This window comes from Crocodylus siamensis, chromosome 1 (assembly GCF_052110815.1).
Source record: "Crocodylus siamensis isolate JL-2025a chromosome 1, ASM5211081v1, whole genome shotgun sequence".
Taxonomy (NCBI): Eukaryota; Metazoa; Chordata; order Crocodylia; family Crocodylidae; genus Crocodylus; species Crocodylus siamensis.
The window spans coordinates 122144189-122169818 of NC_143395.1; the positions used below are offsets into that span (position 1 = coordinate 122144189).

At 41.6% G+C, this 25630-nt stretch overlaps 1 protein-coding gene across 2 annotated transcripts in view; it reads left to right on the forward strand.

Moving 5' to 3' along the window:
- Positions 1-25630, forward strand: part of SCAF8 (SR-related CTD associated factor 8) — a 168946-nt gene that overhangs the window by 137712 nt on the left and 5604 nt on the right. Inside the window, exon 22 of one of the 2 annotated variants that reach the window (XM_090041692.1) lies at positions 4094-4844. The exons of the other annotated variant lie outside the window; for it this stretch is intronic. The gene's annotated coding sequence lies outside the window, so the exon portion shown is untranslated. Of the gene's footprint in view, positions 1-4093; positions 4845-25630 lie in introns of those variants that run through there. 2 annotated transcript variants of the gene reach the window in all.

The following is a 25630-nucleotide window of genomic DNA, read 5'->3' on the forward strand; positions in this document are numbered from 1 at the left end:
ACACAAAAGAACAAATTAAACACAAAAAATCCCAACTGCTGGCCTTATCTCTCAGTAGTGCCTGCTGTTTGGTTAACACGTGGAATGTAAGATTTGAGGCACAATGACTATATGTGCTACAAGATGGCCTTATATAACATGTTTACTAATTCTGGAGATAGTCTGTATAAAAACACTGATCCAAGGAACTGCTTTCCATCAGCAAAAGTAGCTTGGCTTGTAAGATCTGTAAGGTGTGTAATTTGGATTCAGTGTACTTAAGAGTTTCACTAGTGAAAAAGACAGTGCATAAAGTTCCATGTATGAAATACCCAGGGCGCGTCTCAGCAGTAAACTGCAGAGCTTATCGCTTCAGCGTTTATTGCTGCTGTGCATGTCTTCACGTGTACCTGGAATCACAGCATGTTGACCCAGAGCAAACAGCCCCAGCTGGCAGGGGCCCCAGGGGTTCAGCCTGTCAGCCTACGACTGCTCCCTCTTGCTCAACATGCTGTGGAGGGGCTCACTGGAGCACAAGGGTGTTTTAGTGTGGGGCTAGCTGGCTGGCAGGCCCCACACTGAAGCATCCTTGTGCCCCAGCCAGCTAGGGCAGCATCTACATGTGCACTGCTATGGAGTTTTTTTACTCTGCAGCAGGATAGTACTTGTATTACTTGAATAGTACTAAATATAAGCACTGTCCTGCTACGGAGTAAATTAGTTTACTCCAGCCTAAATGGGGCTCACATGTAGATACCAAGACTTTTACTGTGCAGCTAATTAGTCTACTGCGGAGTACACATCTTGTGTAGACGCGCCCCAGGTGTACAGGAATACATCCAGGATGTCTTACAGAGTGCCCCCCTCTTCCCTGCTCACTCCCCACCACCACTGTCCCTGCAGAAATCACTTGATGTGAAAAGGAAAATATAGAGCATTGTTCTTACATCAAATTCTTCTAAGATAGAATTATAGATGTTAGAGTCCTAATAGGGGGGTTTCAATTCCCAACTTCATGTGTTGTATTCCTAATTATAATACAAAATGGGAGGGCACCACGTTTTACGTGGCCACTTTCAGATTAATGTCATCATAACGTCATCTAAAGTAAGACTTACAAGATATGGCTAAAATTAGAACTTCTTAAGAGGTAATCAGTTAAAGTTTGTAAAGTATTCTGAAATTTGGTAAGGAATGTCACTTTATTACTACTGCTATGTATTATTTCAAAAATATATAAGTATGCAAGAAAGTTAGAAGTTGTAATGTGTTTTACATTAATACCAAGAGGCATCAAATAAGGTCAGGGTTTTGTTATTCTAGATACTGTTCATACATATAGTAAAAGGCGGTTCCTGCTCTAAAGATGTAATAGTGCAGAGAAACAAGACTTGGTAGGGGAAAGAGTGACTAGCACAAGGTCACACAGCAGGTGAGTAGATGAGCTGGATTTAACACCTCAGTCTCTACTATGCTGCTTTTCACATTGAGTGCACTTGGTTAGATACCACAAAGAAAGTTTTTATTCTATAGTAGGAAAAATGTATGAGTATAAAAATAGTTGTGTAGGAGAGAAACCTGGCAGTGAGACTTACGGGATCACTTTCAGTGAATTATTCAAAATTAGACTAGATAGGCCACAATTAGACATGGGGAAAATCACTAAATCACTTTTTCCCATGTTACAAGGGGGTGAACTAGGTGACTTGTGAGAAGTTGCTGCCAGCCCAAATTATTCTGTAATCATACAATAGCTATGAAGTATTGTTTTTCTTTCATCTTTTATGCCACTTGAAGAGGTGGCTTTGCAGCCATATTTATCCTGTCAACATTTATAAATCTCTTTTTGCGCAACAAACCATTAAAAATAAAAAGCTGCACACCATTTCAGCAATTATTAAAAAACAAACAAACCTGGAAAACAACTTTCTTTCCAGCAAGAGGCATGACTTTCTTTGACTCCTTTCCAGCAAGAAGTATGACTTAGTACTGGTGCAAGTACAAGAGGGCAGTTTTCTGAAACCTAACCTAGGCTGCGAGTTTGAATTCTTCTGTTGCCCAGGAAAATCACAGAACACAGTCTGTTGTGGTACCTGTTTGTAAAACTGGGATAAAAATATGTAGGTCTCAATTTTGAACTTGCTTTGTGAAGATTAATTACAGTAGTCAACAATTTAATATCACTTTAACAGTGAAGAACTTTAAATATTTGCTAAGGGCAGAATTCTGTTTCCCTTTCTAGCTGTGTAGGTGGAGTTTTCGGAACTTGTATGCAGGTTGCAGTTCTGTTGCCCCTGGAGTGCACAGTAGGCTATGCACTACGTGGCTACAACCAGGGCTTAGATGCTTGAGGAGGGCCCTCCTGGCCAGACGTGTACTAACACCTGTTTGCATGTACCTGAGTATAGGTCTATATTTATATATAGACTATACCTGAGTACAGTATAATCTATATTATAGGCTTATGCCTGAGTATAAGTCCTATATTTTAGCCCCAGTAGCTGAATAATTAAGGCACTTCCCAGGAAGTAGAAGACCCAGGTTATAGGCCTTTTTGGCCAAGGCTGGGTTTAAACCTATAGCTTGCTGACTTCCCAACAGTGAACAGTGCCCTATCTACCACACGACAATATCCAGCCCTTATCCTGTACAAGTGGAGAGCAGTGCAGCAATGAAGTTTCTGCCTGGTTGGGCACAAGAGCCCAAAGTAGAATCCAGGGCCCTACTTCCACCTAGGGCAGAAACCATCTCACTAAACAACCCATCCTTTAATTTGTTTCTCTTCTATCTGAGCCTATGTATTTCCCTCTCTTGCCTACCCAAGTGAGCAGATTCAAAAGGAGTGCTAGGTGATGACTGACTTGTGATGTGCTTATTTGAACGCTGTGCTGGAAAGTCAGAAGGATGGATGATTAAACCCTTTCTATACAAGGGGAACCTAAAACCTGAGTCTCCTGCTTCCTGTACAGATAACCTAATGATTCAGTTACTGGGGCTAAAACATGGGACAGTCCTGGTTAGTGCATAACTAGCTGTACATGCTAACTTAATGTGCACATGCTTACACATCCATATTGTAGGATAAGGGTCAAACCAGCACCAGTAATGTTGTTTTTGCAGAACGAAACTACATATGAGGAAAGTGGAAAGGAAAGAAGCAGAGTAAAACTGCAGAACCAAACACGCTGAAATTTGCACACTGAGGATACAAGAAACTGTGAAAAGATGGCCTGTATATGTCACACCCAGTGATACCCTTTTAATTGTTGTATAACACTTACGCTATGATGACACATGCCTTAAATTTTTCTGAAGCATCTTACACTAAAAAGAGGCTGATCGGCCTCTCTCATCATTTCAGTGCTGCTTTTATCATCTTATCTTTACCTATGGTATCGTAAAACTTAGAATCAGGGTCACAGTTCAGAAAAGCGCTCACGCATGTGGAGCAAGCAGAATTACTTACAAACAGTTAAGCATGTGTTTTAAGGTTTTGCATAAAATCAGGGCCTATATACAAAAGGAAAGAATGAATAAGGTTATTTATAGGGAAACAGTAAACAAAATTATATAAACAAAAAAATAATCTAGTAAAGCATAGTGATAGACTCCAACAAAGGGAAACTGAGAAACCAAAATTCATCTTGGAAAAAATGATGCTGGTATGGGTTATCAATTTTTGAAAAGGTTTAACCTTTTTTAATGTTCCTACTCTTTACATATTTGTATTGTTTTGTTCCGTTCATGGCTCTCTTTCTCCTTTTGGATTTGACCCCCATCACATCGTGGAGCAAGGCAAATCCCTCCTGGTTCAGTCTGGTCACAGTGATTTTGATTGAAATTCTAGCAGAATATGCAGTTATGACAAAAAGAAGGGATTGGATTCAGTAGTCTGTGGGGCCCCTTCCAGTTTTATGAAAAACTTAATGCAATTGGGTCATTTTTTCCAGAACTTTGTTTTGGAAGAATACTGGAGGAAAGTTCCACCACTCTTCAGAACAAACTGACATTTTATTTCCAAAAATGTTTTTAATATGTATATTAAAATATTAAACTAAAAACAAATCATTTCAATTGCTCCCAAATGAATATTTTTTGTTGTTGTTCTTCTCAGAGAAGTTCATCATTTCCAGTTTCACTCCAAGAAAGCAACATTTCAAAATCTGAAAATCCCTGAAACAGAGCTTCAACCCTCTGCACAGCTCCAGTCATGGTTCTTCCAAACATCACTTCTTTAGGCTTTCCTTCCTCCTGTCCCCTTCCCCCCAGGCCCAAGAACAATTTACATGAAAATTGCTCCTTTCTTTTTAATGGAAGGATATGTCAGGCTGCTAGCACTATGAGATATCACTTCACCTTTAGTCTGTAATCAGATTTCCACCCAAGAACCATGATACTTTCTAGCTGACTTGATACTTACCTGAGGTCCATGTGGCTTTGGACACAAGCTTCCAATTTTTTCTGTTCACTTAAGTTTTTTACCAAGTTCTTGTGACCCTATGTGTATTTAACCATATTTTATTATCTCATAATAAGCCTGGGTATTGTATCTTTTTCCAGCCAGGTGTAATGAAGTTTTAATTACCTCCTAGTCTTAGTGATCTTTCTGATTTCTGTCTGGTTTTGTCCAACAAGATGACTCCATACTTCCCTTTAACGGAGGCTAAAATCCACTGCATTTTTTTAATCCCAATTGGGCAATCACAACTTAGATTGTCATATCTATACCTCATAATTTCTTTCTTCAACTGCTTTCATTTTATGTTAACTTTGAAACTGTATTGCTGAACTCTGTACAAATAACGCGGGATACCATTTGTATGAAAGATACCATACAAAATAAAGCTGTATTGTAGTTGCCTCCACAATTCTGTGTGTCATCACAATAAAAATGCACTACTAATGTCAATATAGAAATCTTTGTTTTTGCAGACTATAAAAATGCTACCATTTTCTGTTCTCTTGGGAAACCTTTGTTTCAGTATAGGAAGCAAATGTTTCTGCTATTTTGGCTTTAAATTGGTTTATTGTATTATACTCACAGAAGGTAAACAGTTATAAGAACCAGCTCTCTGGTATACAATAAAGCAATAGATTTCAGTCCTCCACCATACACAAGTTCTCCATCTACTTGCATTTGATTTTTCACTTTATCTTCCCTTTTAATAAGGCTCAGAGAAGCTAAATCACTAGTTTGTAAAGTCAAAATTTGCTGCACTGGATAGAGTGCATATCCCATAAATTTGTACCTGTTGGCCTTAAATATTTGGCAGCTCATATAAAGTGGTTCTTTAGGTAGCAAGCGTTAAAATACCTGCTTATTTTATGTATGCATATATAAACACATGCATGTGCATGTGCTCACACATGCACACACTCTTTTGTGCATGTTGTTCCCCACCCCCCCACACACTTCTCAGAGTATTTATCTCTCTCCTCTGCTCTTCAATTTGTCTGTGAAACTTCTAGTTATGTGCCCCTGTAGCTATGCTCTATGGCCCTGATTTACACAAAGCACTTAGGTCCATTTCTAGCATGTAGCCTAAACAGGTACTTAACTTTAAGCACACACTTTGCAGAACAGGATAATTTGCTAAATTAGAACCAATTAGTGAAATCTTCTGGACAAACTTGCTCAAAGTCAATCTCACTTTACTTACCATTTTAGCTTCCTCAAGTTAAGTGCCTACATGTTTGTCTGTATAATACAGGAAATAGAGCACACTTTCTGCTGTCTGAATTTCCATTCCTCTGTCTTTGTTTTGTAGAAATAGGTCAGAGGAAAATACTGTTTAAATCGCCATATAGTCATTCCTCTTGAGTGCTTATTTCCTTCCCATTGTCATTTGGTTAGGATGACCTAACCTTAGGGTTATCTCTTAGCACATGTCTCTCTCCTTCCAAGCTAGATATTTTATACCTAAGGTGGGAAGCACCCAGTTCTACTTTTTATTTAAGGGATGTTTCTCTCACATTTAACTGTGTTGGCAATTACATTTTCAGCAAGTCAACTGAATCCATGATTTCTATCCTTGATTGCACCCCTTGGATATCATCTCCTACATTGGCTACACTGGTCTGGAGTCAGAATCAATGGTCCAATGTTAAGACATGTAACTAGATCTCAGAAGACTTGGGTTCAAGTTTTGGCTCTGCCATAGATACTAGCTGTAACATTGAAAAAAATACTAAAGCCTCAATTCTCCATCCATAAAATAGGAATGATGTTATCTCCTTTCTCCCATCCTTTGTTTTCTTTATGTAAACTATAAACTCTTTAGGGTACAGACTATTTCATAGACATCAGGGCTGGAAGGGACCTCGGGAGATCATCATTTCTTACCATATTTGCTCATATCTCACTTGAACCTTTTCCCTGAAAATTGACCATGCAAAATTGGGGGTCTGTTTTAAGCAAAGAAGCTAATTTCTGCACTGGAAAGGAAGCATGGGGACACTGGAATGGCTTCCAGGGGCCGTGCTGCTTATTTTCCCAGTTGTCTAGAGGAGGGATGGAGTCTGCTGCTCAGCTGTCCCCACAGCTCACACTGTAACCCCATCACAGCTGCTGCTGAATTGGCTTAGCCAAAAGCTTCTGCCAATATGGCAGCATCTGTGACAGGATTAAAGCTTGAGCTGTGGTGTTTATAAAGAGAAGGGCTAATTCTGAAGAGTAGACTGTCTCTACTCCATGCAGCCTGAGTTCAGCCATGACACGGAAGAAATCATTTTTCCCCTTTATTCTACCTTCCTAGAACAAGGTATGTGTCTTATTTGTTGGGTGTGCGGTATGCAAAGACATGTAGAGTTATGTGCATAACAAGAATTTCCGTGAGATTTTCCACACACGGTTTCTACATGCACTGGTTGGAGACTTTCACCCTGAACTTCTTTGAAGTAGGAGAATGTGACACAAAATAGAAGCATGCTGGCTCAGGCAATTATAAAACAAATAGGGCTGAAATGGACTTCAGAAGGTTATTTAATTCAGCCCATTTGTCAAAGCAGAATCATCCCAGACAAGTATTTGTCTAACCTGCATTTAAACATTTCCAACGATGGAGATTTTGCAACCTACTTAGGTAGCCTGTTCCAGTGCTTAATCACCCTTACTTTAGAAAGTCCTTTCTGACATCAAACCAAATGTTCCCTGTTACGGTTTTAAGCCATTGATCACCATCTTTTTTGATACCCCTTTTGTATTTGAAGACTGCTATAAACCCCCCACCCCATTCAGTCATCTCTTCTGTAGACTAACAGTCTCATTTCTTTTAATCTTTCCTCATATATCATGTTTTCTAAGCAATAATTTTGTCAGTATCTTCCGAGGTCTCTCCAGTTTCTCCATCATCTTCTGTGAAATGTGCCCAAAATGAGAGAGAATGCTCTGGAAGAGGAAAGGCCTTAGTCACTTTTCAGGACTTGCATGACAACCCTACCTAACACATTCAGTTAGCTTTATTCCATTTTTTTCACAGTGTTCAGCTTGCTATCCACTATAAAATGTTGTTCCCATTTTGAATTTGTGCATTTGATTCTTGCTTAAGCACAGTACTTTGGACTTGTCTTTATTGAATTTTAACCTATACAAGCTTTGTCTAACTGGGTCTTAAAAACCTCCAACGATGGAGAGTCCACCAGTTCTCTGGGTAATCTGCTCCAGTGTTTTACTACCCTCCTTAGGAAGAATTTTCTTACTTATCTGTAACCTAAACTTCCCTTGCTGTAACTTGAGACAGTTGTTCCTTGTTCTGTCATCTGCCACCACTGAGAACAATCTAGCTCCATGCTCTTTCGAACCATGCGTCAGGTAATTGAAGGCTGCTATTAATTCACCTCTTAGCCTCCTCTTCTCTAGACTAAATAAGCCCAGTTCCCTCAGTTTTTCCTCAGACGTCATGTCTCCCAGCCCTCTCACCATTTTTATTGCCCTCTGCTGGACTCTCTCCACTTTGTCCACATCCTTTGTGTAGTGGGGGGGCCCAAAACTGAACACAGTACTCCAGATGTTGGCTCACCAGTGCAGAGTAAAGGGAAATAATCACTTCCTTTGACCTGCTGGCAACACTTCTACCAATGCAGCCCAGTATGCTGTTAGCGTTCTTTACAACAAGGGCACACTGCTGGATCATACTCAGCTTATTGTCCACTGTAACCCCCAGGTCCTTTTCTGCAGAGCTGCTACCCAGCCAGTCAACCCCCAGCCTGTACTGGTGCATGAGATTGTTCCATCCGAAGTGCAGGCCTTTGCACTTGTCCTTGTTGAACTTTATAAGAATGCTACATCTATATCAGTGGTGCTCAGTATTTGGGCCCCATGGACTAGATGACTGGCGCAGAGCTGGTCTTCAGGCTGGATCCAACCCTGCATGCTAGAATCATGCCTTGCACTGCCTCCCCTGGCCCGGCACAGCCAGATCTGGCCTTGCATGCCAAGATGAAGGCTTGGCACCCCGCAACTGCCCCTACTAGGCTCACATTCTGGGATCAGGTCCCACCTGCTTCTGTCTACCATAATTGGGCACTCATGCTGCCGTGCATGTCCAGTCTAGCATGCAAGGCAATCTGGCTCACAGGGCTACCCACAGGCCCAGAAATTTGGCAACAGGGAATCGGCCACCCCACCACCACATTTTCAGACCCATGGGGAGCCCTGCAGGCTTGACACGGTTCTGGGGACTGAATCTGGCCACAGGCTGGAGGTTAAGCAGCATCCCAGATCTAAATTATACAAGTCTACTCCTTAAGATAGCTTAGTGTTGAAGACAATTTTGTAGTTGTAAAACACAAAGTGAGTATTTTAAAGAACATTAGATGACCAATTAGTTAACATTTTCCACTGCACTTGAAAAGAATGTATAACAGTGGTAGTTTGTCCTAGAAAAATTGCCACTAGTATTATTTTAGCTATTTAAAAAAAAATGGTCTACTGCCTTCTTGATGTGGGAATCATAAAACACTCAGAGCTAAATTTTAAAATAAAGGCACCAAATCTTATATTTAGGTATTCATATAAGCATTTAAGTACCTTAATATCTGTTTGATAAAGCAAAGTGTTGAGGTGAACATTAGCATGTAGGATATGCACATCCTATTTAGTTGCCTGTCTTTTGAAATTAGATTTAATGTCTTTACATTATAACCCATGGCTATTCAGAAGTCATGCTGGAAAGCTTGTACTCATTGAAGTAGTTTAAATGCTGTTTTAATTTATATTATGATCTGATTACCCAAGGAATTCATGTCAGTTTGTCTGACAGATAAATGGAAGAATCAGCACCTAAAGATTGACAGGAACAATTTAATTGTAGTGCTCTGTGGACTGGATGTTCCCATTGTGAGCTTGACAGAAGGACAGGTTTTCATTTATTAAACAGTATGCTATCAACTCTAGATAGCTCAACATGCTAAATCGAATTGGGATTCTGATGGAGAATTGTTTTATTTCTAAACAAAGATTATTACAAGTTTTAAAAGATGGTCAGAAAGCTCTTGCTCCAAATCATCTTTAGCCTTGAACCATGTGTAAAATAGTTTAATAAGTAATGGATTCACTACCTCTTGCCTTAAAATCAAGATTTGACTCTTTTCTGAAAGATTTGTTTTAGCAACGCAAGTTATTGGGATTAATATAGGGGTATCTGGTTTAAATTATATGGCCTATGTTATACAGAAATCCAGACGGGATGAGCTAATGGTCACTTTTTGTCTTAAAATATATTGCTTTATATAATGTACTGATTGACCAGCTTACACATACAGATAAAAGTTAATTTTTATAATAAAAAAAAAGTTTCCCTTCAGAGGACCTAAATCCTTAAACAAAACAGCTGAACCATAAACAGGGCCTATTAGAAAACCCATCAATCAACAGGTTGTGCCATTCTGATTTTCTAACTTCATAGTTGCAGCCATCTATTTAGGAAATACAGCTAATTAAAACTTCTTGAAGACTCTGTAGGATGAAGCAACCAATAAGTCTTGATTCCCCATTCCCCAATAGGGATAGATGTCCTATACCAGTGGTTTTCATACTTTTTTGCTGCATACCCCTTTACCAACAAAATATTGCTGTTCTTACTTGTGATACCCAGTGCATCTTTGCCAACACCAGCTCCAGTGCATAGCAGTTTTGTTACTCAGTACACACTGACCAATCAGAAACTCCACCACCAGTACTAAAATTTAGGCACATATTTAGGCACCTTAACAAAGTGCCACATACCCCTCGGGGTATGTGTAACCAATAGTGGAAACCACTGCCCTAGGCAAATACACATCCTGTTCAGCAAACAACTGAAAATTCCCAGTGACGGAATAACCCCCCATTAGGGGGCAGTTATGGGAGGCAGAGTCTCAGCAGCTGTCAGGAGAAAGGCTTCTATTTCTATTTACCTGAAACCCCATTTGGACCCTTGTTTTAAGCAGAAGTATCTGAAGAATGAGGTGCAAGGAGAAGAACCCCAATTTTTGTTTCCATGCTTCATTCGGAAGTAAGAGACATTCCTATGGACACAGTCGTCTACTCCCCACTGAGCAAGAGCATCAAATAAACATGCTGAAGCTGTTTTCCCATACTTATAAATAGACTCTATTTACCCTCTCCAAAATTCCCCAGGGCCCTATGAAACACTCCAGATCGCTATATCACTAGAGCCAATTGCCCTTGTAGTCTCTTATTTCTTCCTGTTCATGGTACCTTGCCACCATACCTTGCTACCTTATTCCCCTGGCCATGGGCTCTGACATCCTTCCTAATATTCAGTTCATTTTTCTTTGGCAAAAGTTGCCAATATTTAAGTTTCTGGCTATATAATCCACATATTTTTTCCAGATCCTGGGATTCTCCTAGGCCAGTAGCTTACATTAAAGCCATGCCTCTGGCTGTCTGCCCCACATTTATACCTTCCCTTTCTCTCTTTCAAGCCTACTCGGTTCATTGATTTCCCTCTCAAAAGACTAGGATAGTCTAAGTCCACCTGCTATAGTTCTTGGTTCACCTATCTCTACCGGACCAATGAAGAGAGGTGGAATTGTTCTGGGTGGAGTGAAAGATAGCGTGACTTGGTTTGAATGAGTGTGTGCATGTAGAATGAATGAGTGTCCTATGTGGAGAGCATTGAGCAAATGAATGGAAAAAAGCATGGTGTGGAAAATAAGACAGTATGTCAGTAAATGCAGTCAGTCTGCAGTTTCTTCCTTTGTGCAAGTCATGAAGTCTTCATCTCTCTAATTACTTCTAATCTCATATTCTTAGCTTTGCCCATTGTTGCTACATTCTCTGGTAAGTTGTGGGCTGAGTGCAGTTTTTGAGAATAGACTATGGAATTTGGGAAAGCAACAGTTACAGTTTGGATACTGGCAAGTACAGTAAGGTACTGTAAGGTACCCTAACCTTGCACGTAATTTCACTGTATACAATATATTGAATTTTGATGAAGTTAAATGGGAATTGTCCTCCTCACCATGAATTTAACTTGGTATAACTCTATATATCCCAGTTCTGTACGGTATAGAGATACCTCAACAAGCCCTAAACTAACTCCAATATCCAGACGCCTTGATAGCTGAAAAGCAAGGTAGATTAGCCTGCTCAGATTCCTGTGCTACCATATCTAGACTGCCTTTGATACTCCAGCTAATTCTAAATGAGGTACTGTAAGTATTCCCACAGTGCACTCCTTTGTGCATTGTTGACATTTTCTTATTTCTAACATATTTCAAGGACCTTTTCTTACAGAGTTGTACGTCCCTTGCTAGTTGTAACTTATTCTGTGCCTTGGGCTCTGATTTTATCCCAACATGTTTAATCTATCCTTTTATACTTAGTAATGTACATTTGTTTCCATTTTTTTTACAATTCTTTTTTTATTTAAAGGCCATTCAATAATTCCTGATGAAGACACATTACTACCTTAAAATACTACCTCTGTCTCCTTTGCATTGTGATAATTGTCTGTACCCTCAATATTGTTCTTTTTAGAAGCTGTCTGCTCACCTGAAACCTTTCCCCCAACAATTTATTTTCCTGGAACCTTATCTACAACTACCATCAGTTTCTTGAAGTCTGCTTTTTGAAGTCCACTCTTAGCATTTGGCTGCTTTTACTCTGCCCTTCCCTTGGAATCACAAACATTATCATTTTATGATCACTTTAACCCAAATTGCTTTCTGCCTTCAGCTTCTCAACCAGTTTCTTCTTATTAAATCAAAATCAAATCTAAAACAATGCCCCCAAGTTACTTCCATCACCTTCTGAAGAAAATTAGTATCCTCAACACATCCCAAAAATTGTTGAATAATCTGTATCTTGCCATTTTGCTTTTTCAACAAAAAATCAAATATATTTCTTTTGTTGAAAATGTTAGGGACTTTTAACATGATGAGAAGAGAGATGGGCAACTGCACTTTAGCCCCACCCATCTTACCAGTTATTAAATACTCCTTCTGCTTTTAACCTGGTCTGACCTGACTCAGTGTGCTACAGTCCTGGGTGCACATGTAAAGTGGCACCTGGGAGCGATACATTCTAGCATAATATACACCAGAGTTTATTGTTATGAATTAATTGCATGTGTAGACATACCCAAGAAGAGGCAAACAGAACTAATATTATATATATATATTCCTGGACCAGAGAGTGGAGCTGGCTCCTTCCCATTATGGACAGCATTCGGGGCGATTTAAGTTCCGATGCATTATATTTCTATGACAGCAATGCAGCACCATTGTGTCCCCTTGGTTAGTTAACTCAGTTTTCCTCCGACAAGTCCATAGTTCTAAGAGAAAAAAGAGACATTAAACTTGAGGGGGAGACTTGTTTGTTTTCTGATTAGCGGATACATCCCTGAATGTACACAAAAATCTCTGAGGGTATTTGGTACCTGAGTGGTTGTTATACTGAAACAGATTGTTAGTACCCACTTTGAGAGAGAGGGCTGGATTACAACTTGGATAAGATCCAGATTCAAGTTCAAACTTAGACACGGGACCAGATTTGACAGAAGGTCCCTATAATGGGTCAAACGTAAACCCTGTTTGTATATTGTTTGTAACTTCAGGAAAACACGCAACTGGTTCCACATTTTGCTGCTTGGGCACATCTCTACTTAGAATGGTTGAAAACTGATGTCTCAATGGATGTCAAATAGCAACATTTTATTTAAAGTGAGTTCTGGAGAATGCTCTTCTCCAAAGTGCTATCAGTGTTATTTCAGTAGCTTTATGGGAAACAACAGCATTTTTCTTTTCCTGGTGAGGCACCATATCCTGGCAGTATTTTAAGATAATTGTTTTGGATCCAATTTTAATTCAAACTGATAGGTTAAGTATCATGACTATTATATAATGCCTGTAATTCAAGAGTCTAAGAATAAAACAAGGTTTTGGTTATATTCTGAGGTGTTTCCAAAGAATGAATAACTATGATTAAGTGAACAGGCCATTAGCTATCAACATTACTCTGCTCAAAAACAGCTGAAACAGCATTTCCTTAGTGGTAAAAATACTTGGCAGCAATGCATATGCAAAGAATAAAGTTTACAAATGACATTTTTGGAAAGTCCTTTATGTTCTTAAAAGTCTCCAAGGAAATTCTATTTAAAGGTATCAGACTGAATTTTACTAGGCTGCAACTATTCAGGAAACTAGTCACTTTAACTTTATGGTTAAAGTGACTATTATTGTAGTCTCAGTCTTATGCCTGCATAAGTAATCATTCAATAATTAAAAGAATTGTGGCCATTAGTTTGAATAGATGGCAGCTTCTTACTCAGTGGATCAGCTCTGTGTGAGCTGCTCTTGTTCAGGTCTGCTTACTTAATGGACTAAGATAAATTATTGCTACTCTATGTGGAGGCATATACAGCCACAGAAGAATGAGATCAAACAGAAAGTAGGGCAGGGTGGCATCTTAGAGACTAACTGGTTCAAAGAAGCATGTCCTTTCTTAGGCAAAAACCTACTAGAACAGTGATTATCAACCAGGGTGCCATGCCATCCTGGGGTGCTTTGAGATCCTTTCAAGGGTGACACAGGGTGCCACCCAATGTTAGGTGTATAAACATGATTCACAAGATAAACCCAGAGAATTCAAATATATACAGTGTCAAAAAATTCTGACCTGTCATAGTCTTTCTGAGTTTTTTACAACGGAGAAGTTGCTCTATTACAGTGATTCTCAGCCAGAGTGCAGTGCCCTAAGATCCTTTTAAGGGAGTTGCAAACATGTGAACATGATTCAGAAGATAAACTCACAGATTTCAAATAGGAATCCATAATATCAAAAATTTTCAGTGTCATATGCATAGTATCAAATGACCTGTTCTGGTCTTTCTGAGTTCTTTGCAACAAAAGATTGTTCTTGTATTTTTCCATAGTTAAGAAATGCATGAAAACTAAGAACTGCCATTTTCTGACGGGTACCCTTAGTCTAACAAGGGATGTCTCAAGTCTAAAAAGGTTGAGAACCACTGTATTAGAATCTGATGAAGTAGATTATTGCATAAGAAAGTTCATGCTTCTCTGAACCAGTTAATCTCCTTCCCTACCTACTGCCTGACTTAAAACTAACATGGTTAACCACCTCGTCTCAGAAGAATGAGGTATGTCCTGGTTTGTGTGGCAATAATAAAATTGCTAATTACATTCTAATTGCAGGGGCCTTGCATTGGTGATGTGAAGCAAAGAGTGAACACAACCTGACTTTTGTACTTTTACAAGGAGGCATAGGACAATGTGGGACTCAGGAAATTCCGGTGCCCTGTGCCTCCATGCTTCATGAGAAGGCATGGGTCAGCAGTGGGCCTGACATGGAGGTACAGGGTGCTGCAGATTCTCTGGGTCCCACACCCCCCTGAACATCCTTGCTGGGACCTATGCCAACCCATGACTCCATGTGAAGCATGGGTTAGCATGGACCCAATGCGGGTCCTGGCATGGGGTGCTGCGGATTTCCCCTATCCCATGCCTCCATTCCAGGACCTGCGCGAGCTTTCCCCACTTATGGAGATTGACCCATGGAGGTCCCAGGGCAGATCTCCATAAGTAGTGAACCCCAACTTTCTTTGCTTACACAGAGGTGCCCTGAGATTTCCTGGAGTATGTCTGCAAATTAGGATAGCCAGGCAGGTGCTTCTGGGAATCAGGCTGCCCAATCCTGTATGGGAATTCCTGGAATGCTTATGATGGGTCCCTCAAGCCCCTGAAGCACCTTCCTGGGGTGGCTGGAGAGTGCGAGCATCTCCGGGTTGCACACACCCTTTCACCACAGGGCAAGTAGACATAATAAAGTGGCACTATTTTATACTATCTTTTGTCGTGGCCATTGATGTGGCGCAAAACAGGGTAGAAATGACTATTTGCTTGCTAATTGTGCTGTCAGAAAATTTTATGGTGGCACAAATGCAACCTCAGGCAACATCTGTTTCTACCCTGGGTGAGTTCACAGCACTGACAAGTAGAAAAAAAATGAGAATAGACATTTGCTAGCGATTGCTAGCTTCTCTCTTTAAGGAGCATCTCTCAAGCAAATGACTACAAGGCTCATCCTCAAGAATCAGCCTCTCTTCCTGGCATTCTCACAAATGATCAAGGTCTCTTTAATCTTTCTTTATTAAAAATGGATTCTATTCGAGATGTAACAGACTTTCTTCAAATAAAATCCCAGCCTTCTTCAGCCATCTTACAAAGCTATAGTTAGGTGTGGCAGGATTCAGTTTTTATCAGTAAACATCAGTTTCACCTCATACAGACTGGCAAAAAATATTTCTATCAACAGTCAAAATGTATAGAAAGAACATGTAAGAAAAATGATGGCGGATGGAGTGTGATGACAGGGGGAGCAGTCCTACAGAATCATGTGACTGGAGTTTGGACTGCAACTCTCAGAAACCCCAGGAGACTGGGAACAAAGGAAGAAGTGACAAAATGGAAAAGGAAGCTGTCAGTCCTACAGTAGTTACGTTTGTCTCAGTGGGTGGTTAAACTGCACTATAATAATAGTATACCGTCAGTAATTTGTCTGTCTCCCACACCCCTAAATTCACGCAACCCTGAAAATGTAAATTGATAAATGCTTAAAAATAAAAATTAATATTATTTATCAAAATTATTAAAAAAAATAAAAATCTAATTCTTCCAAGCCTAGCTATAGTTCAGTTCCCATTTTACCTTTGTAGGGAATATTCCTTTGTAGGGCATATTCCTTAGGGCAGAAAATTACCAGAATGAAGTGAGAGGCAGATGTAATGTGTGAAGAAAAGTTTTCAAACCGTTTTTGCTACTGGTTATTGAAATCATAATATAATTTGAAACAGACTATTTTCTAAAGTTTGTTTGTCTCCACCAGTTCAAATGACTTGACTGTGTCTTCACACTTTTCATAATGTTATACATCTGAAAATCTTGTGCCAAATACAGTTGAAGCAAATTGTAATTAAACAAGATGTTAAAGATTTGTATTGTAAATAGATGTTATACGTGCTACAGCAAGTTATTACTGATCAGCTATTTGCATCTTAGAATAGAACAATTCTTCTAATGCTGACAGTTAATAGATATCTCTCTTGTGTATAGTACAGCCATTGGACCAACATTCTAGCTGTAGTTGTGTGGGCATGCAATAGAAAAGTGATTGTCTCTTCACAATGACAGTTTCTATCACAGCTTCATTGATTTTCATAGATTTTCAGGATTGGAAGGGACCTCAGCAGATCATCAATTCCTTCACCCTGCCCTGGGCAGGAAAGAGAGCTGGGGTCTGATGAGAGCTGGGGTCAGTCTAAATCTGCTCTCCATCAGTTTGTAGCCATTGTTTCTAGTTATTCTAAGGGGCACCTAGGTAAACAGAGTATCTCCTATTCCTTGCACCCCCCTCTGACAAATTTGTAGACTGCCACCAAATCCCCTCTCAGCCTTCTCTTACGGAGGCTGAAGAGACCAGGTCCCTCAACTTCTTCTCATAAGACCTATCCTGCAGGTCCCTAATCCAAAGGAGTGGCCCTCTTCCGCACCCTCTCAAGGTCATCCACATCCCTCTTGCAGTGCCCAAAACTGAATGCAGTACTCCAGCTGCAGCATTACCAGTGCCGCATAGAGGGGAAGTATTACCTCCCTAGACCTGTACATGATGCACCTATTAATGCATGATAGAATGTGGTTAGTTCTATTGATCATTTTGTCACATTGTCGACGTGTTCATCTTTGAATCAACTTTCTGAATCAGCTTCATTATAAGGCTTTCTTTGATTTTCCTCCTAACTAAAAAAATGTAAATATTTTCAGAAAGTTAGGTCTACGTTAGGCAAACTTGAGCCACAAGGGCTATTATTACACGTTCTGGGGAGGCGGGCCGCAACACTTTAATTAGAGTGGATCCAGCAGTTGCTCTAATTAAAGCGCTGCCATATCTCATGTATCAGCACCCCCTGTTTAAAAATGGCAGTGGGGGCGCTTGAACTAGAGCTTGTTCGACAAGTGCCACTGCCATAATTTTTAAGTGCGGGATACTAATATACAAGACGTGATTAATCAAGTCTGTTTCAAAACTCCAGCGTGTTTGAGAAGCCTCACTGCTCATGTTTAGGCACCAAAAAGTTTAAATGGCTCTTTAAAAAAAATATTTATAAAGTGTCTGTTTTTTCTCTATATTCCTCTGTGTTCCCAAAAACGGTAACATGAATCCATAAATTTAAACTTACGGAAATTTTTACGTTAGTTCAGGCAAAAGGCAATTTTCAAATGCAGCAGTATTTAAGTGATTGATGTTATTTAAAAAAAAACAACCCTCAATTCTCTGTGAGTGAAACTGATGGAGAAAAAAATATGGCGATTTTAATGCGTTGAGCATAACTAACCTGACCTGTACCTAAAAAAAGACATTTAAGTCATCTTACAAAACTATATGTGAATCCAAAGTCTTGTGAAATAATTAATACTCCTGTCTTTCCCACCAAAATACGTTCTTGGTCTTGGAGAAATGTGCCAAAGACCAATTTATAGATGAGGTGACAGAAGAATACCATTTGCAAAATCGATCAAAAGTGCATAGAAAACTTGTAGGTGAGTGAATGCAGAACCCTGATTTCCTCATCACTTTTTATTATTAATATAGACTCAATTAGATTTTAGTTGATCTTTATTGGGAAAGCCATAAAATGTTATCTTTTCCTTTACAAAGAGCCAAAACTCTTAATAGGAATGAATTTTAACAGACTGCATTGACTAGTTAGCATAGTTAACACCTGCAGGAATCTCTATAGATCTAACAGGAAGGGGCCATGTCTACACGAGATGCTTACCAAGCAGTAGCTCATTACTACTGTGCAATAGCTCATTACAGCTGCGCAGTAGCATTACCAGGCACAAACCATGATGTGACACTATTGTGTAGTAATAATGCGATACTGTGCTGTAAGCGGCACTAGGCAACCATGCTGGGACGCTACTGCACAGTCGTTTACTACTTGGTTGTGCAAGTACTAAATGACTGCGCAGTAACAACTGCACAGTGGGCATCTCGTGTAGACATGCCCAGTCACTGTGAAACCCTGGTAGGTTTTGGATCCAATCCATTTTAGTCTCAGAGGCACCTAAATGGGATGTAGGTAGATATTTGGTGCCTGAGGCCAGACCCCAAAAGAGTAGGCACAACAGTGCTGTGTACTGGCTTGCCTAAAATTTAGGACATATATTGCTTCTCGGCCTCTTGAAGGCTCAGATCGAAAACATTTACTATTCATTCACGCTGTGTCTTCGTACCTTGAATGAAGACACTTAAGTGTGTTTTGGTAAGGATTCTGCAGGGGGATGTATAGGTCAGCCAGTAAGAAGTACAGAAGCTCCTGTCCTGGAGTTAGGCAGCAGTGATGCAGTTCTTGGAAACCTTGACTTGTGCACTACTGGTAGGAAGGGAATCAGTGACCTAAACACCCATATAGATATAGGTGTATAAATTCACTTCTCACTGAATTAGGCATAAGTTTATGTACTATGACTAATATTTGTGTGGTCTGAATACCTCTGGCAATGACAGCAGTGCACAGTGCCAGTCCTTGATTTTTCATCTAATTACTGAGGAAGGTTTTAACCCATTGTTTACATTCTGTGTGTAGATTCCCCTTTTGGAAAAATAAAGTGGCCAGTTCTGAGTTATCTCTTACCAAAGTTAGTTGCTTTAATATATACAAATACAGACAAGCGCACATGCATACATATACAACACCAAGTTGGATAGAGTCGCTAGGATCCAGAATAATCTGGAAAACCGGTCTGAAATCAATTGGATGAAATTCAACAAGGACAAGTAGAGTTTTTGCATTTGGGCCAAACTTGCATGCACAAATACAGACTGCAGAACGACGGTCTAGGTTGCAGTGCTGCAGAAAAAAACCTTACGGGTTGTGCCAACAGAGTATGCTTTTGTCACAAAAAAGCCAATATATTACTGGGCTGTATTAATAGGTGTTTCACTTCCAGATCAAGTGAAGTGTTTCTGCTCTATTTGGCACTGGTAGGGCTTCACCTCGAGGACTGTATCCAGTTTTGGGCTCCACACTTCAAGAAAGATGTGAACAACTTTGAAACAGTCCAGCAGAGAGTAATGAAAAAGATTAGAGACCTGGGTAATATAATTTATGATGATAAGATGAAAGAACTAGGATTATTTTGTCTAGAGAATAGAAAACTGAGTGGGAAGATTTGATTTCAGTTTACAGTTACCTAAAGGGTGACGGAGGATGCAGATAGACCAATCTGTGCAGCCACAGGGGACAGGACAAGGACAATTTAAGAATTGGCTTAAATAGCAGCACTCTTGTATTTTATGATTGTAGTCAAACCTACTGTTCTATGATTTTCTGAAAATACATGGATGTTGCTAAGGCTGTAAACCATCTTTTGGTGTAAGGTAGTCATTTAATTAAACTTCACTTTCTCTGTTCAAGTGCTTCTGAAATGTACAGTATGTCATTGGTGAAGACCTTGTAGACACAAGCTGTCTTCAGGGTCTTCCCACAAACAATTAACTAGCAGAAACGGTGTCTACAGTCATAAACTGTGACCATGACAGGATAGAGGCCCCTTGGTGGCCTCACAACTCCTGCCCTGCTATGGCTCTCTGGGTACTCTCCCTCTTTTGCCCTCTCGCTTACTACACCTTTCTGGCATTCTCTTACTGGGAGAAAAGGTGGTCACCTAGGGTCCCAGAGTGAGCCCTTTTCCATTACCAGTCGGTGGGTTCTTCCTGACCCCACTAATCCCTGTCCTGCCCTCAAACACTAGGGAGCTCTTCCAGCCTGCCCATGCCCCTAGGGCACTAACCACTTTAAGGGCTAATTCCATGGCCTCCAAACTTCCCTACAGCTACATCCATGCCTTGCAGGTGTTAACAGTCATCACTTGGATGGGTCACCTTTGCCACAAGCCAATGCCAGGCCACTTCTGGCCTCTACTCCCCTGTTGGGGCCTTGGCCTTCCCAGCCTCCACCCCTTTCCTCTGGCTGTGCCCTTTGGCTAGGCCCAATGCCCCAGACCTGGCTTCTGGGCCTCAGCTGCAGTCTTGCCCTTTTGGGCTGTTCGCCCTCTTGGGCTTTGGGCCCTTGGCCTGGCCCTCACTCCTCTCAGGTTCTGGCCTTAGCCCTCCCAGCTGCAGGCCATCTCTATCTCCCTTCTAGCTTAGGCTTTGTCCCTCTCAGTTGCTGCCTGCCCATGCTGTAAGCCCTGCAGGGTCCCTCAGGTAGCTCATCCTGTTTCTGTAAGCATTTCTTCTTGCCACTAGCATAGCCAGACTCCCTGCTCTGGCTCAGGTCCTGGGCTTATATGTAGGGGCCTACCAAAGCACCATTTTGCTGTTGCCCACGAAATCCAGGGATGCCCACCCAGGAGGGGAAGGCAACGACTGATGGAGCAGCAGACAGGATGGTAGCTGCCCCTTCTCCCTCTCCCCCCAAGGCCCCTCCACCAATCAGTGCTGAGGGGCAGGGCTGGACAAAGGTCCAAGTATTCTAGATGGCAGCTGCCCTCTCATCCCTCCTCTTCCCCCCTGCCACCCAGGACCTCTCTGCCAATCAGCACTGAGGGAAAAGGCTGCCAGGAAATGCCCACAAAATGGGCTCTTTGTGCCAAGATAAAGCCATGAAAATGGCTTTGTCTCACAACCAGTTAAAAAGGTCCCTACTGAGATGCCTCTTAAGCCCTTGCCCCTTCCGGTCAGGTTGTTTCATAGATTTCATAGATTTCATAGACATCAGGGCTGGAAGGGACCTCGGGAAATCATCGAGTCCAGCCCCCTGCCCAAAGGGCAGGAAGTCAGCTGGGGTCATAGGATCCCAGCAAGATAAGCATCCAATTTACTCTTGAAGGTGTTCAATGTAGGTGCTTGAACCACCTCCGCTGGCAGACTGTTCCAGACCTTGGGGGCTCGGACAGTAAAGAAATTCTTCCTTTTGTCCAGCCTGAAACGGTCTTGCAGGAGTTTGTGACCGTTCGACCTAGTCATCCCTTGGGGTGCTCTGGTGAACAAACGTTCCCCCAGATCCTGGTGGTCACCCCTGATAAACTTATAGGTGGCCATCAGATCACCCCTGAGCCTATGCTTTTCCAGGCTAAAGAGTCCCATGCCTCTCAGCCTATCATCGTAAGATCTGTTTTCCTGACCTCTGATCATGCGCGTGGCTCTCCTCTGGACTCTCTCAAGCTTCTCCACATCCTTTTTGAATTGTGGAGCCCAAAACTGGACGCAGTACTCCAGCTGCGGCCTCACCAAGGCCGAGTACAAGGGGAGAATGACGTCCCGGGATTTGCTCAAGAAGCATCTATGGATGCAAGCCAGCGTTTTGGTCACTTTACTAGCCACAGCATCGCATTGCAGGCTCATGTTCATCTTGTGGTCAATGATGACCCCCAAGTCTCTTTCTTCTGTAGTGCTATCCAACGTAGCACTGCCGAGCCTATAAGGATGCTGCAGGTTTTTCCTCCCAAGGTGGAGAACCTTGCATTTTTCGGTGTTAAACACCATCAGGTTCTCGTCCTCCCATTTGCTGAGTTTGTCCAAGTCAGCCTGGATCACCTGCCTATCTTCTGGCGTGGATGCTTTGCCCCAAAGTTTGGTGTCATCGGTGAACTTGGCCAGTCCACTCCTGACTCCAACGTCCACATCATTAATGTTAATGTTGAACAGTATGGGTCCAAGGACAGAGCCTTGAGGGACCCCACTGGTCACAGGGCACCATGATGAGTGACTGCCATCAATTACAACCCTCTGGGTCCGACCACGGAGCCAATTTCCCAGCCAGCGGATCCTGGTGGAGCCAAGGCCACAACTGGGCAGTTTGGCCAAGAGGTGATCATGGGATACCAGATCAAAAGCTTTTCTGAAGTCAAGATATATGACATCAATCTCTTCTCCCTGGTCCAGGTGATAGGTTACCTGGTCATAGAAGGAAATGAGATTGGTCAAACAAGACCTACCCGCAACAAACCCGTGCTGGCTGTCCCTTAGAATGTTAGCCTGGGCCAGTCCCTCAAGGATGGCCTCCTTAATAAACTTTTCTAAGATCTTCCCCAGGATAGAAGTCAGGCTCATGGGCCTGTAGTTAGCCAGATCCACTCTCCTCCCTTTCTTGAAGATCAGCACCACATTGGCCTTCTTCCAGTCTTCAGGCACTACGCCAGAGCGCCAGGAGTTTTCAAAGATCCACGCCAGGGGCTGAGCTATGACGCTCGCCAGCTCCTTGAGTACCCTGGGGTTTCCCAGTCCCCTGCAGGGTTTTCCACTTAGGCTTGATGGCTGGCCTGCAGAGCATTTTATGGATGTTGGGCCTGCTGCCCAAGGAAGGGTCTGCCCTGTTGTGCTATTCCCTTGCAGCCAGCTCATCAGGGAAGTGGTTCCCTCCACCTAGGGAACTCTCTGCTCTGCTTTCCCTTTAAGAGACATACATGTTGACAACACAAAGGCCCTGGACACATGTATTTGATGCCCTTCGAAGGGCAAACAGAGAAATGTACACACCCTCCAAAAATAGGCAAAGCACTCAAAAATAATCCTGGATGAAACAGTGACTAGTTGAGGTGCTTTGAGTTACATCTGTGTACTCTATAAAGTGCAACAAGTGGTTGCTTGGATCTCTGGTATCCCACACTACTCTGGCTGGTCCACTGAAAGCAAAATTCAAACCTTGTCTCCAGCTCAGGAAAACTCATTTGTTGTGACAAACCTACAAGGAGTAGGTACCTTGAAAATGCAAACAGGAACTCCTCCCAGTTTGGAAAGAAGTGCAGGCACAAGTGCTCTGGCAAACAGAAGAAAAACTTATAACGCATAAAGTTATTCAAGCAGGTCTGATGGTAGACTTGGCTACAACAGTCAATGAAAGAAGTTAAAAAGGCAGTGAGGGATATTCATAGGTGTTAGCAAAAATTCATATGTGCAGTTATCAAAATTTCGCTATTAATGTGGAATCAGGTATCCTGTGGGTTGGGCAAAGTTTTGTTATGAATATGGAAGAAATGATCCTATCCTATAAAGACTTTCCTAAACACAAAATGGGAAAGAAACATAGAGCTTTTGTTGTATATTGCTGCGTGGAAAGCTAGAATATTCCTTCCAGTTAGATTTCATGCTGCAAACATACTAAAACATCCTGTTGTTAGTTGCTGAGTGAAATCCTTTTAGTTCCATAGTAATTTATATACAAAATATGCATACTATATATAAAAATAACAAGTACCTAAATCTGTCAAGGAAGTACACTTTTCTTTCGGTTGGATAATATTTAAATTAAAGCAGAAATGTGTTGTCACTTACCAGTTGAAATGGATTGATATTTTGTGTATAACGCTACTAAAATATTCTTAAGTTATCCAACTAAAATAATAATCACCCAGAAAGAACTAGCCATAAACAATTTGCCTTAGGGTTGTCAGAAATACATTTGGAATACTGACTTGGATGCTAGCTTTGTTAGGCCATATGAAAACTACAGGAGCAGCTCCTTACAAACTTCTAATTAATATTAAATTTCTATTTCCTTAACAGTACTATCCTAAATGGCCTTTATGATTACTTTATTGGTTTACTTCTAAAAATTACGTTAAAGCAAATGGAATGAGTTGTGTGAAAGTTTCCTTTTTTGTTTGCCTGTATTAACAGCATGTCCACATATATCTCTCAACATACCCCTCTTTCGACAAAAACCAGCAGAAACTTGTATCATTATGTAGGTATTTGATCAGTATGGGATCATTTTTTTTTTTAAATGCATTTTTTTTTCAGAACTAGCTCTCTTTCTTTAACATAGCTGCCCAAATGAAGCAATTCCCTGCTATTCTTCAACTGGTATCTGCAAGGCCCTGCTCCTCTTCTGCTTCCTTTCTTTTTCTCCTAAGGGAAAGGCAAAATCCTTACATACTCCATACATACTTGTGGGGGAGAGAGGAATTTAACTGCTGGTTATATAATAAAGCATTTTTTCCATAAACTTCTTCTATGGGATCTTGTCAGTGGCTGAGCACAGAGGATGGTGGAAATAACTGTTATGTGTCATCTTTTAGGCCCCACACTTCCACATTCTCTAGAGCAGGAGTGTCAAAGATATGGCCTGCATGCTGGATCCATCCCACAGAGCCCTGTTGCCTGGCTCACAGTGTTGCTCCTGGGTCTGAGTTACCCCCATGTGGCACACACTGGACCCAGCCCTGCATGTGGTACCTGGAACATGGGCTGCCCATGGTGCCCACTCCAGGATATACACTACCAGTGGCGCTTGCCCTGGCTGATCCAGTACTGTGCTGCACACAACACCTCCCCCTCAACCAAAGGCGCAGGCATTGGCAAGTCATGGAGCAGCTTGGAAAAGGTGCTGTGCAGCACAGGCCTCAGACCAGCAAGGAGGAAGGGAAGGCATTGTAGCATGGATCCTAGAGCAGATGCCTCATGTACTAGATCCAAAATGGTAAGAGCAGGGAGGGACTCCATGAGCCCAGTGTAACCTGTGGACCAGCCTTGCACCATTCACGCAGCCTGCAGGACCAGATGAGTTTGACACCCTTGCTCTAGAGAGTACCTAGGCACCTACATTTCGTCAAATTGGATCGATCACTCTTCAAAAGCACCAAAATAAGTACCTACTACATCACAGTTTCTTGATTTTTGTGGAAACCACAAAAAACAGCAATCTCTGTGATTGCTGTAGTAACTGGCATTGGCTGCAATTTCCCAGGAAATCAAAAAAAATCCTGAATCAAAATAAAATGCTGGCTCCCCAGTGGAAGTGAGCAGTCATCGCTGCTGCTACAGCCTGGCCTTGCAGCCCATCTTGGAGGGGAAGGCAGGGTGGCCTGCCAGTCAGCACCAAGGGACAGGGCCAAATGAATGGCAGCCAGCAGTCAAGATGGTGGCCACCTCCTAGTTCCTCCCCAGGGCCTCTCTGCCAATCGGTGTCGAGGAGCAAGACCTCTGCAAAATGACCATGAATTCAGCACTTCGGGCTGTGACCAACCTGCAAAAATTGCTTTGTCACACCTCAAATTAGGTAGATTCCTACACATAAGTCTCCTAATGGCTGTATAGGGATCCTAGGCACCTAAACCCAGTCAAACAGAATTATTGTCCTAGACTAGGCTGAGATTTTAGGCATTTGGATGTCTAAATGCA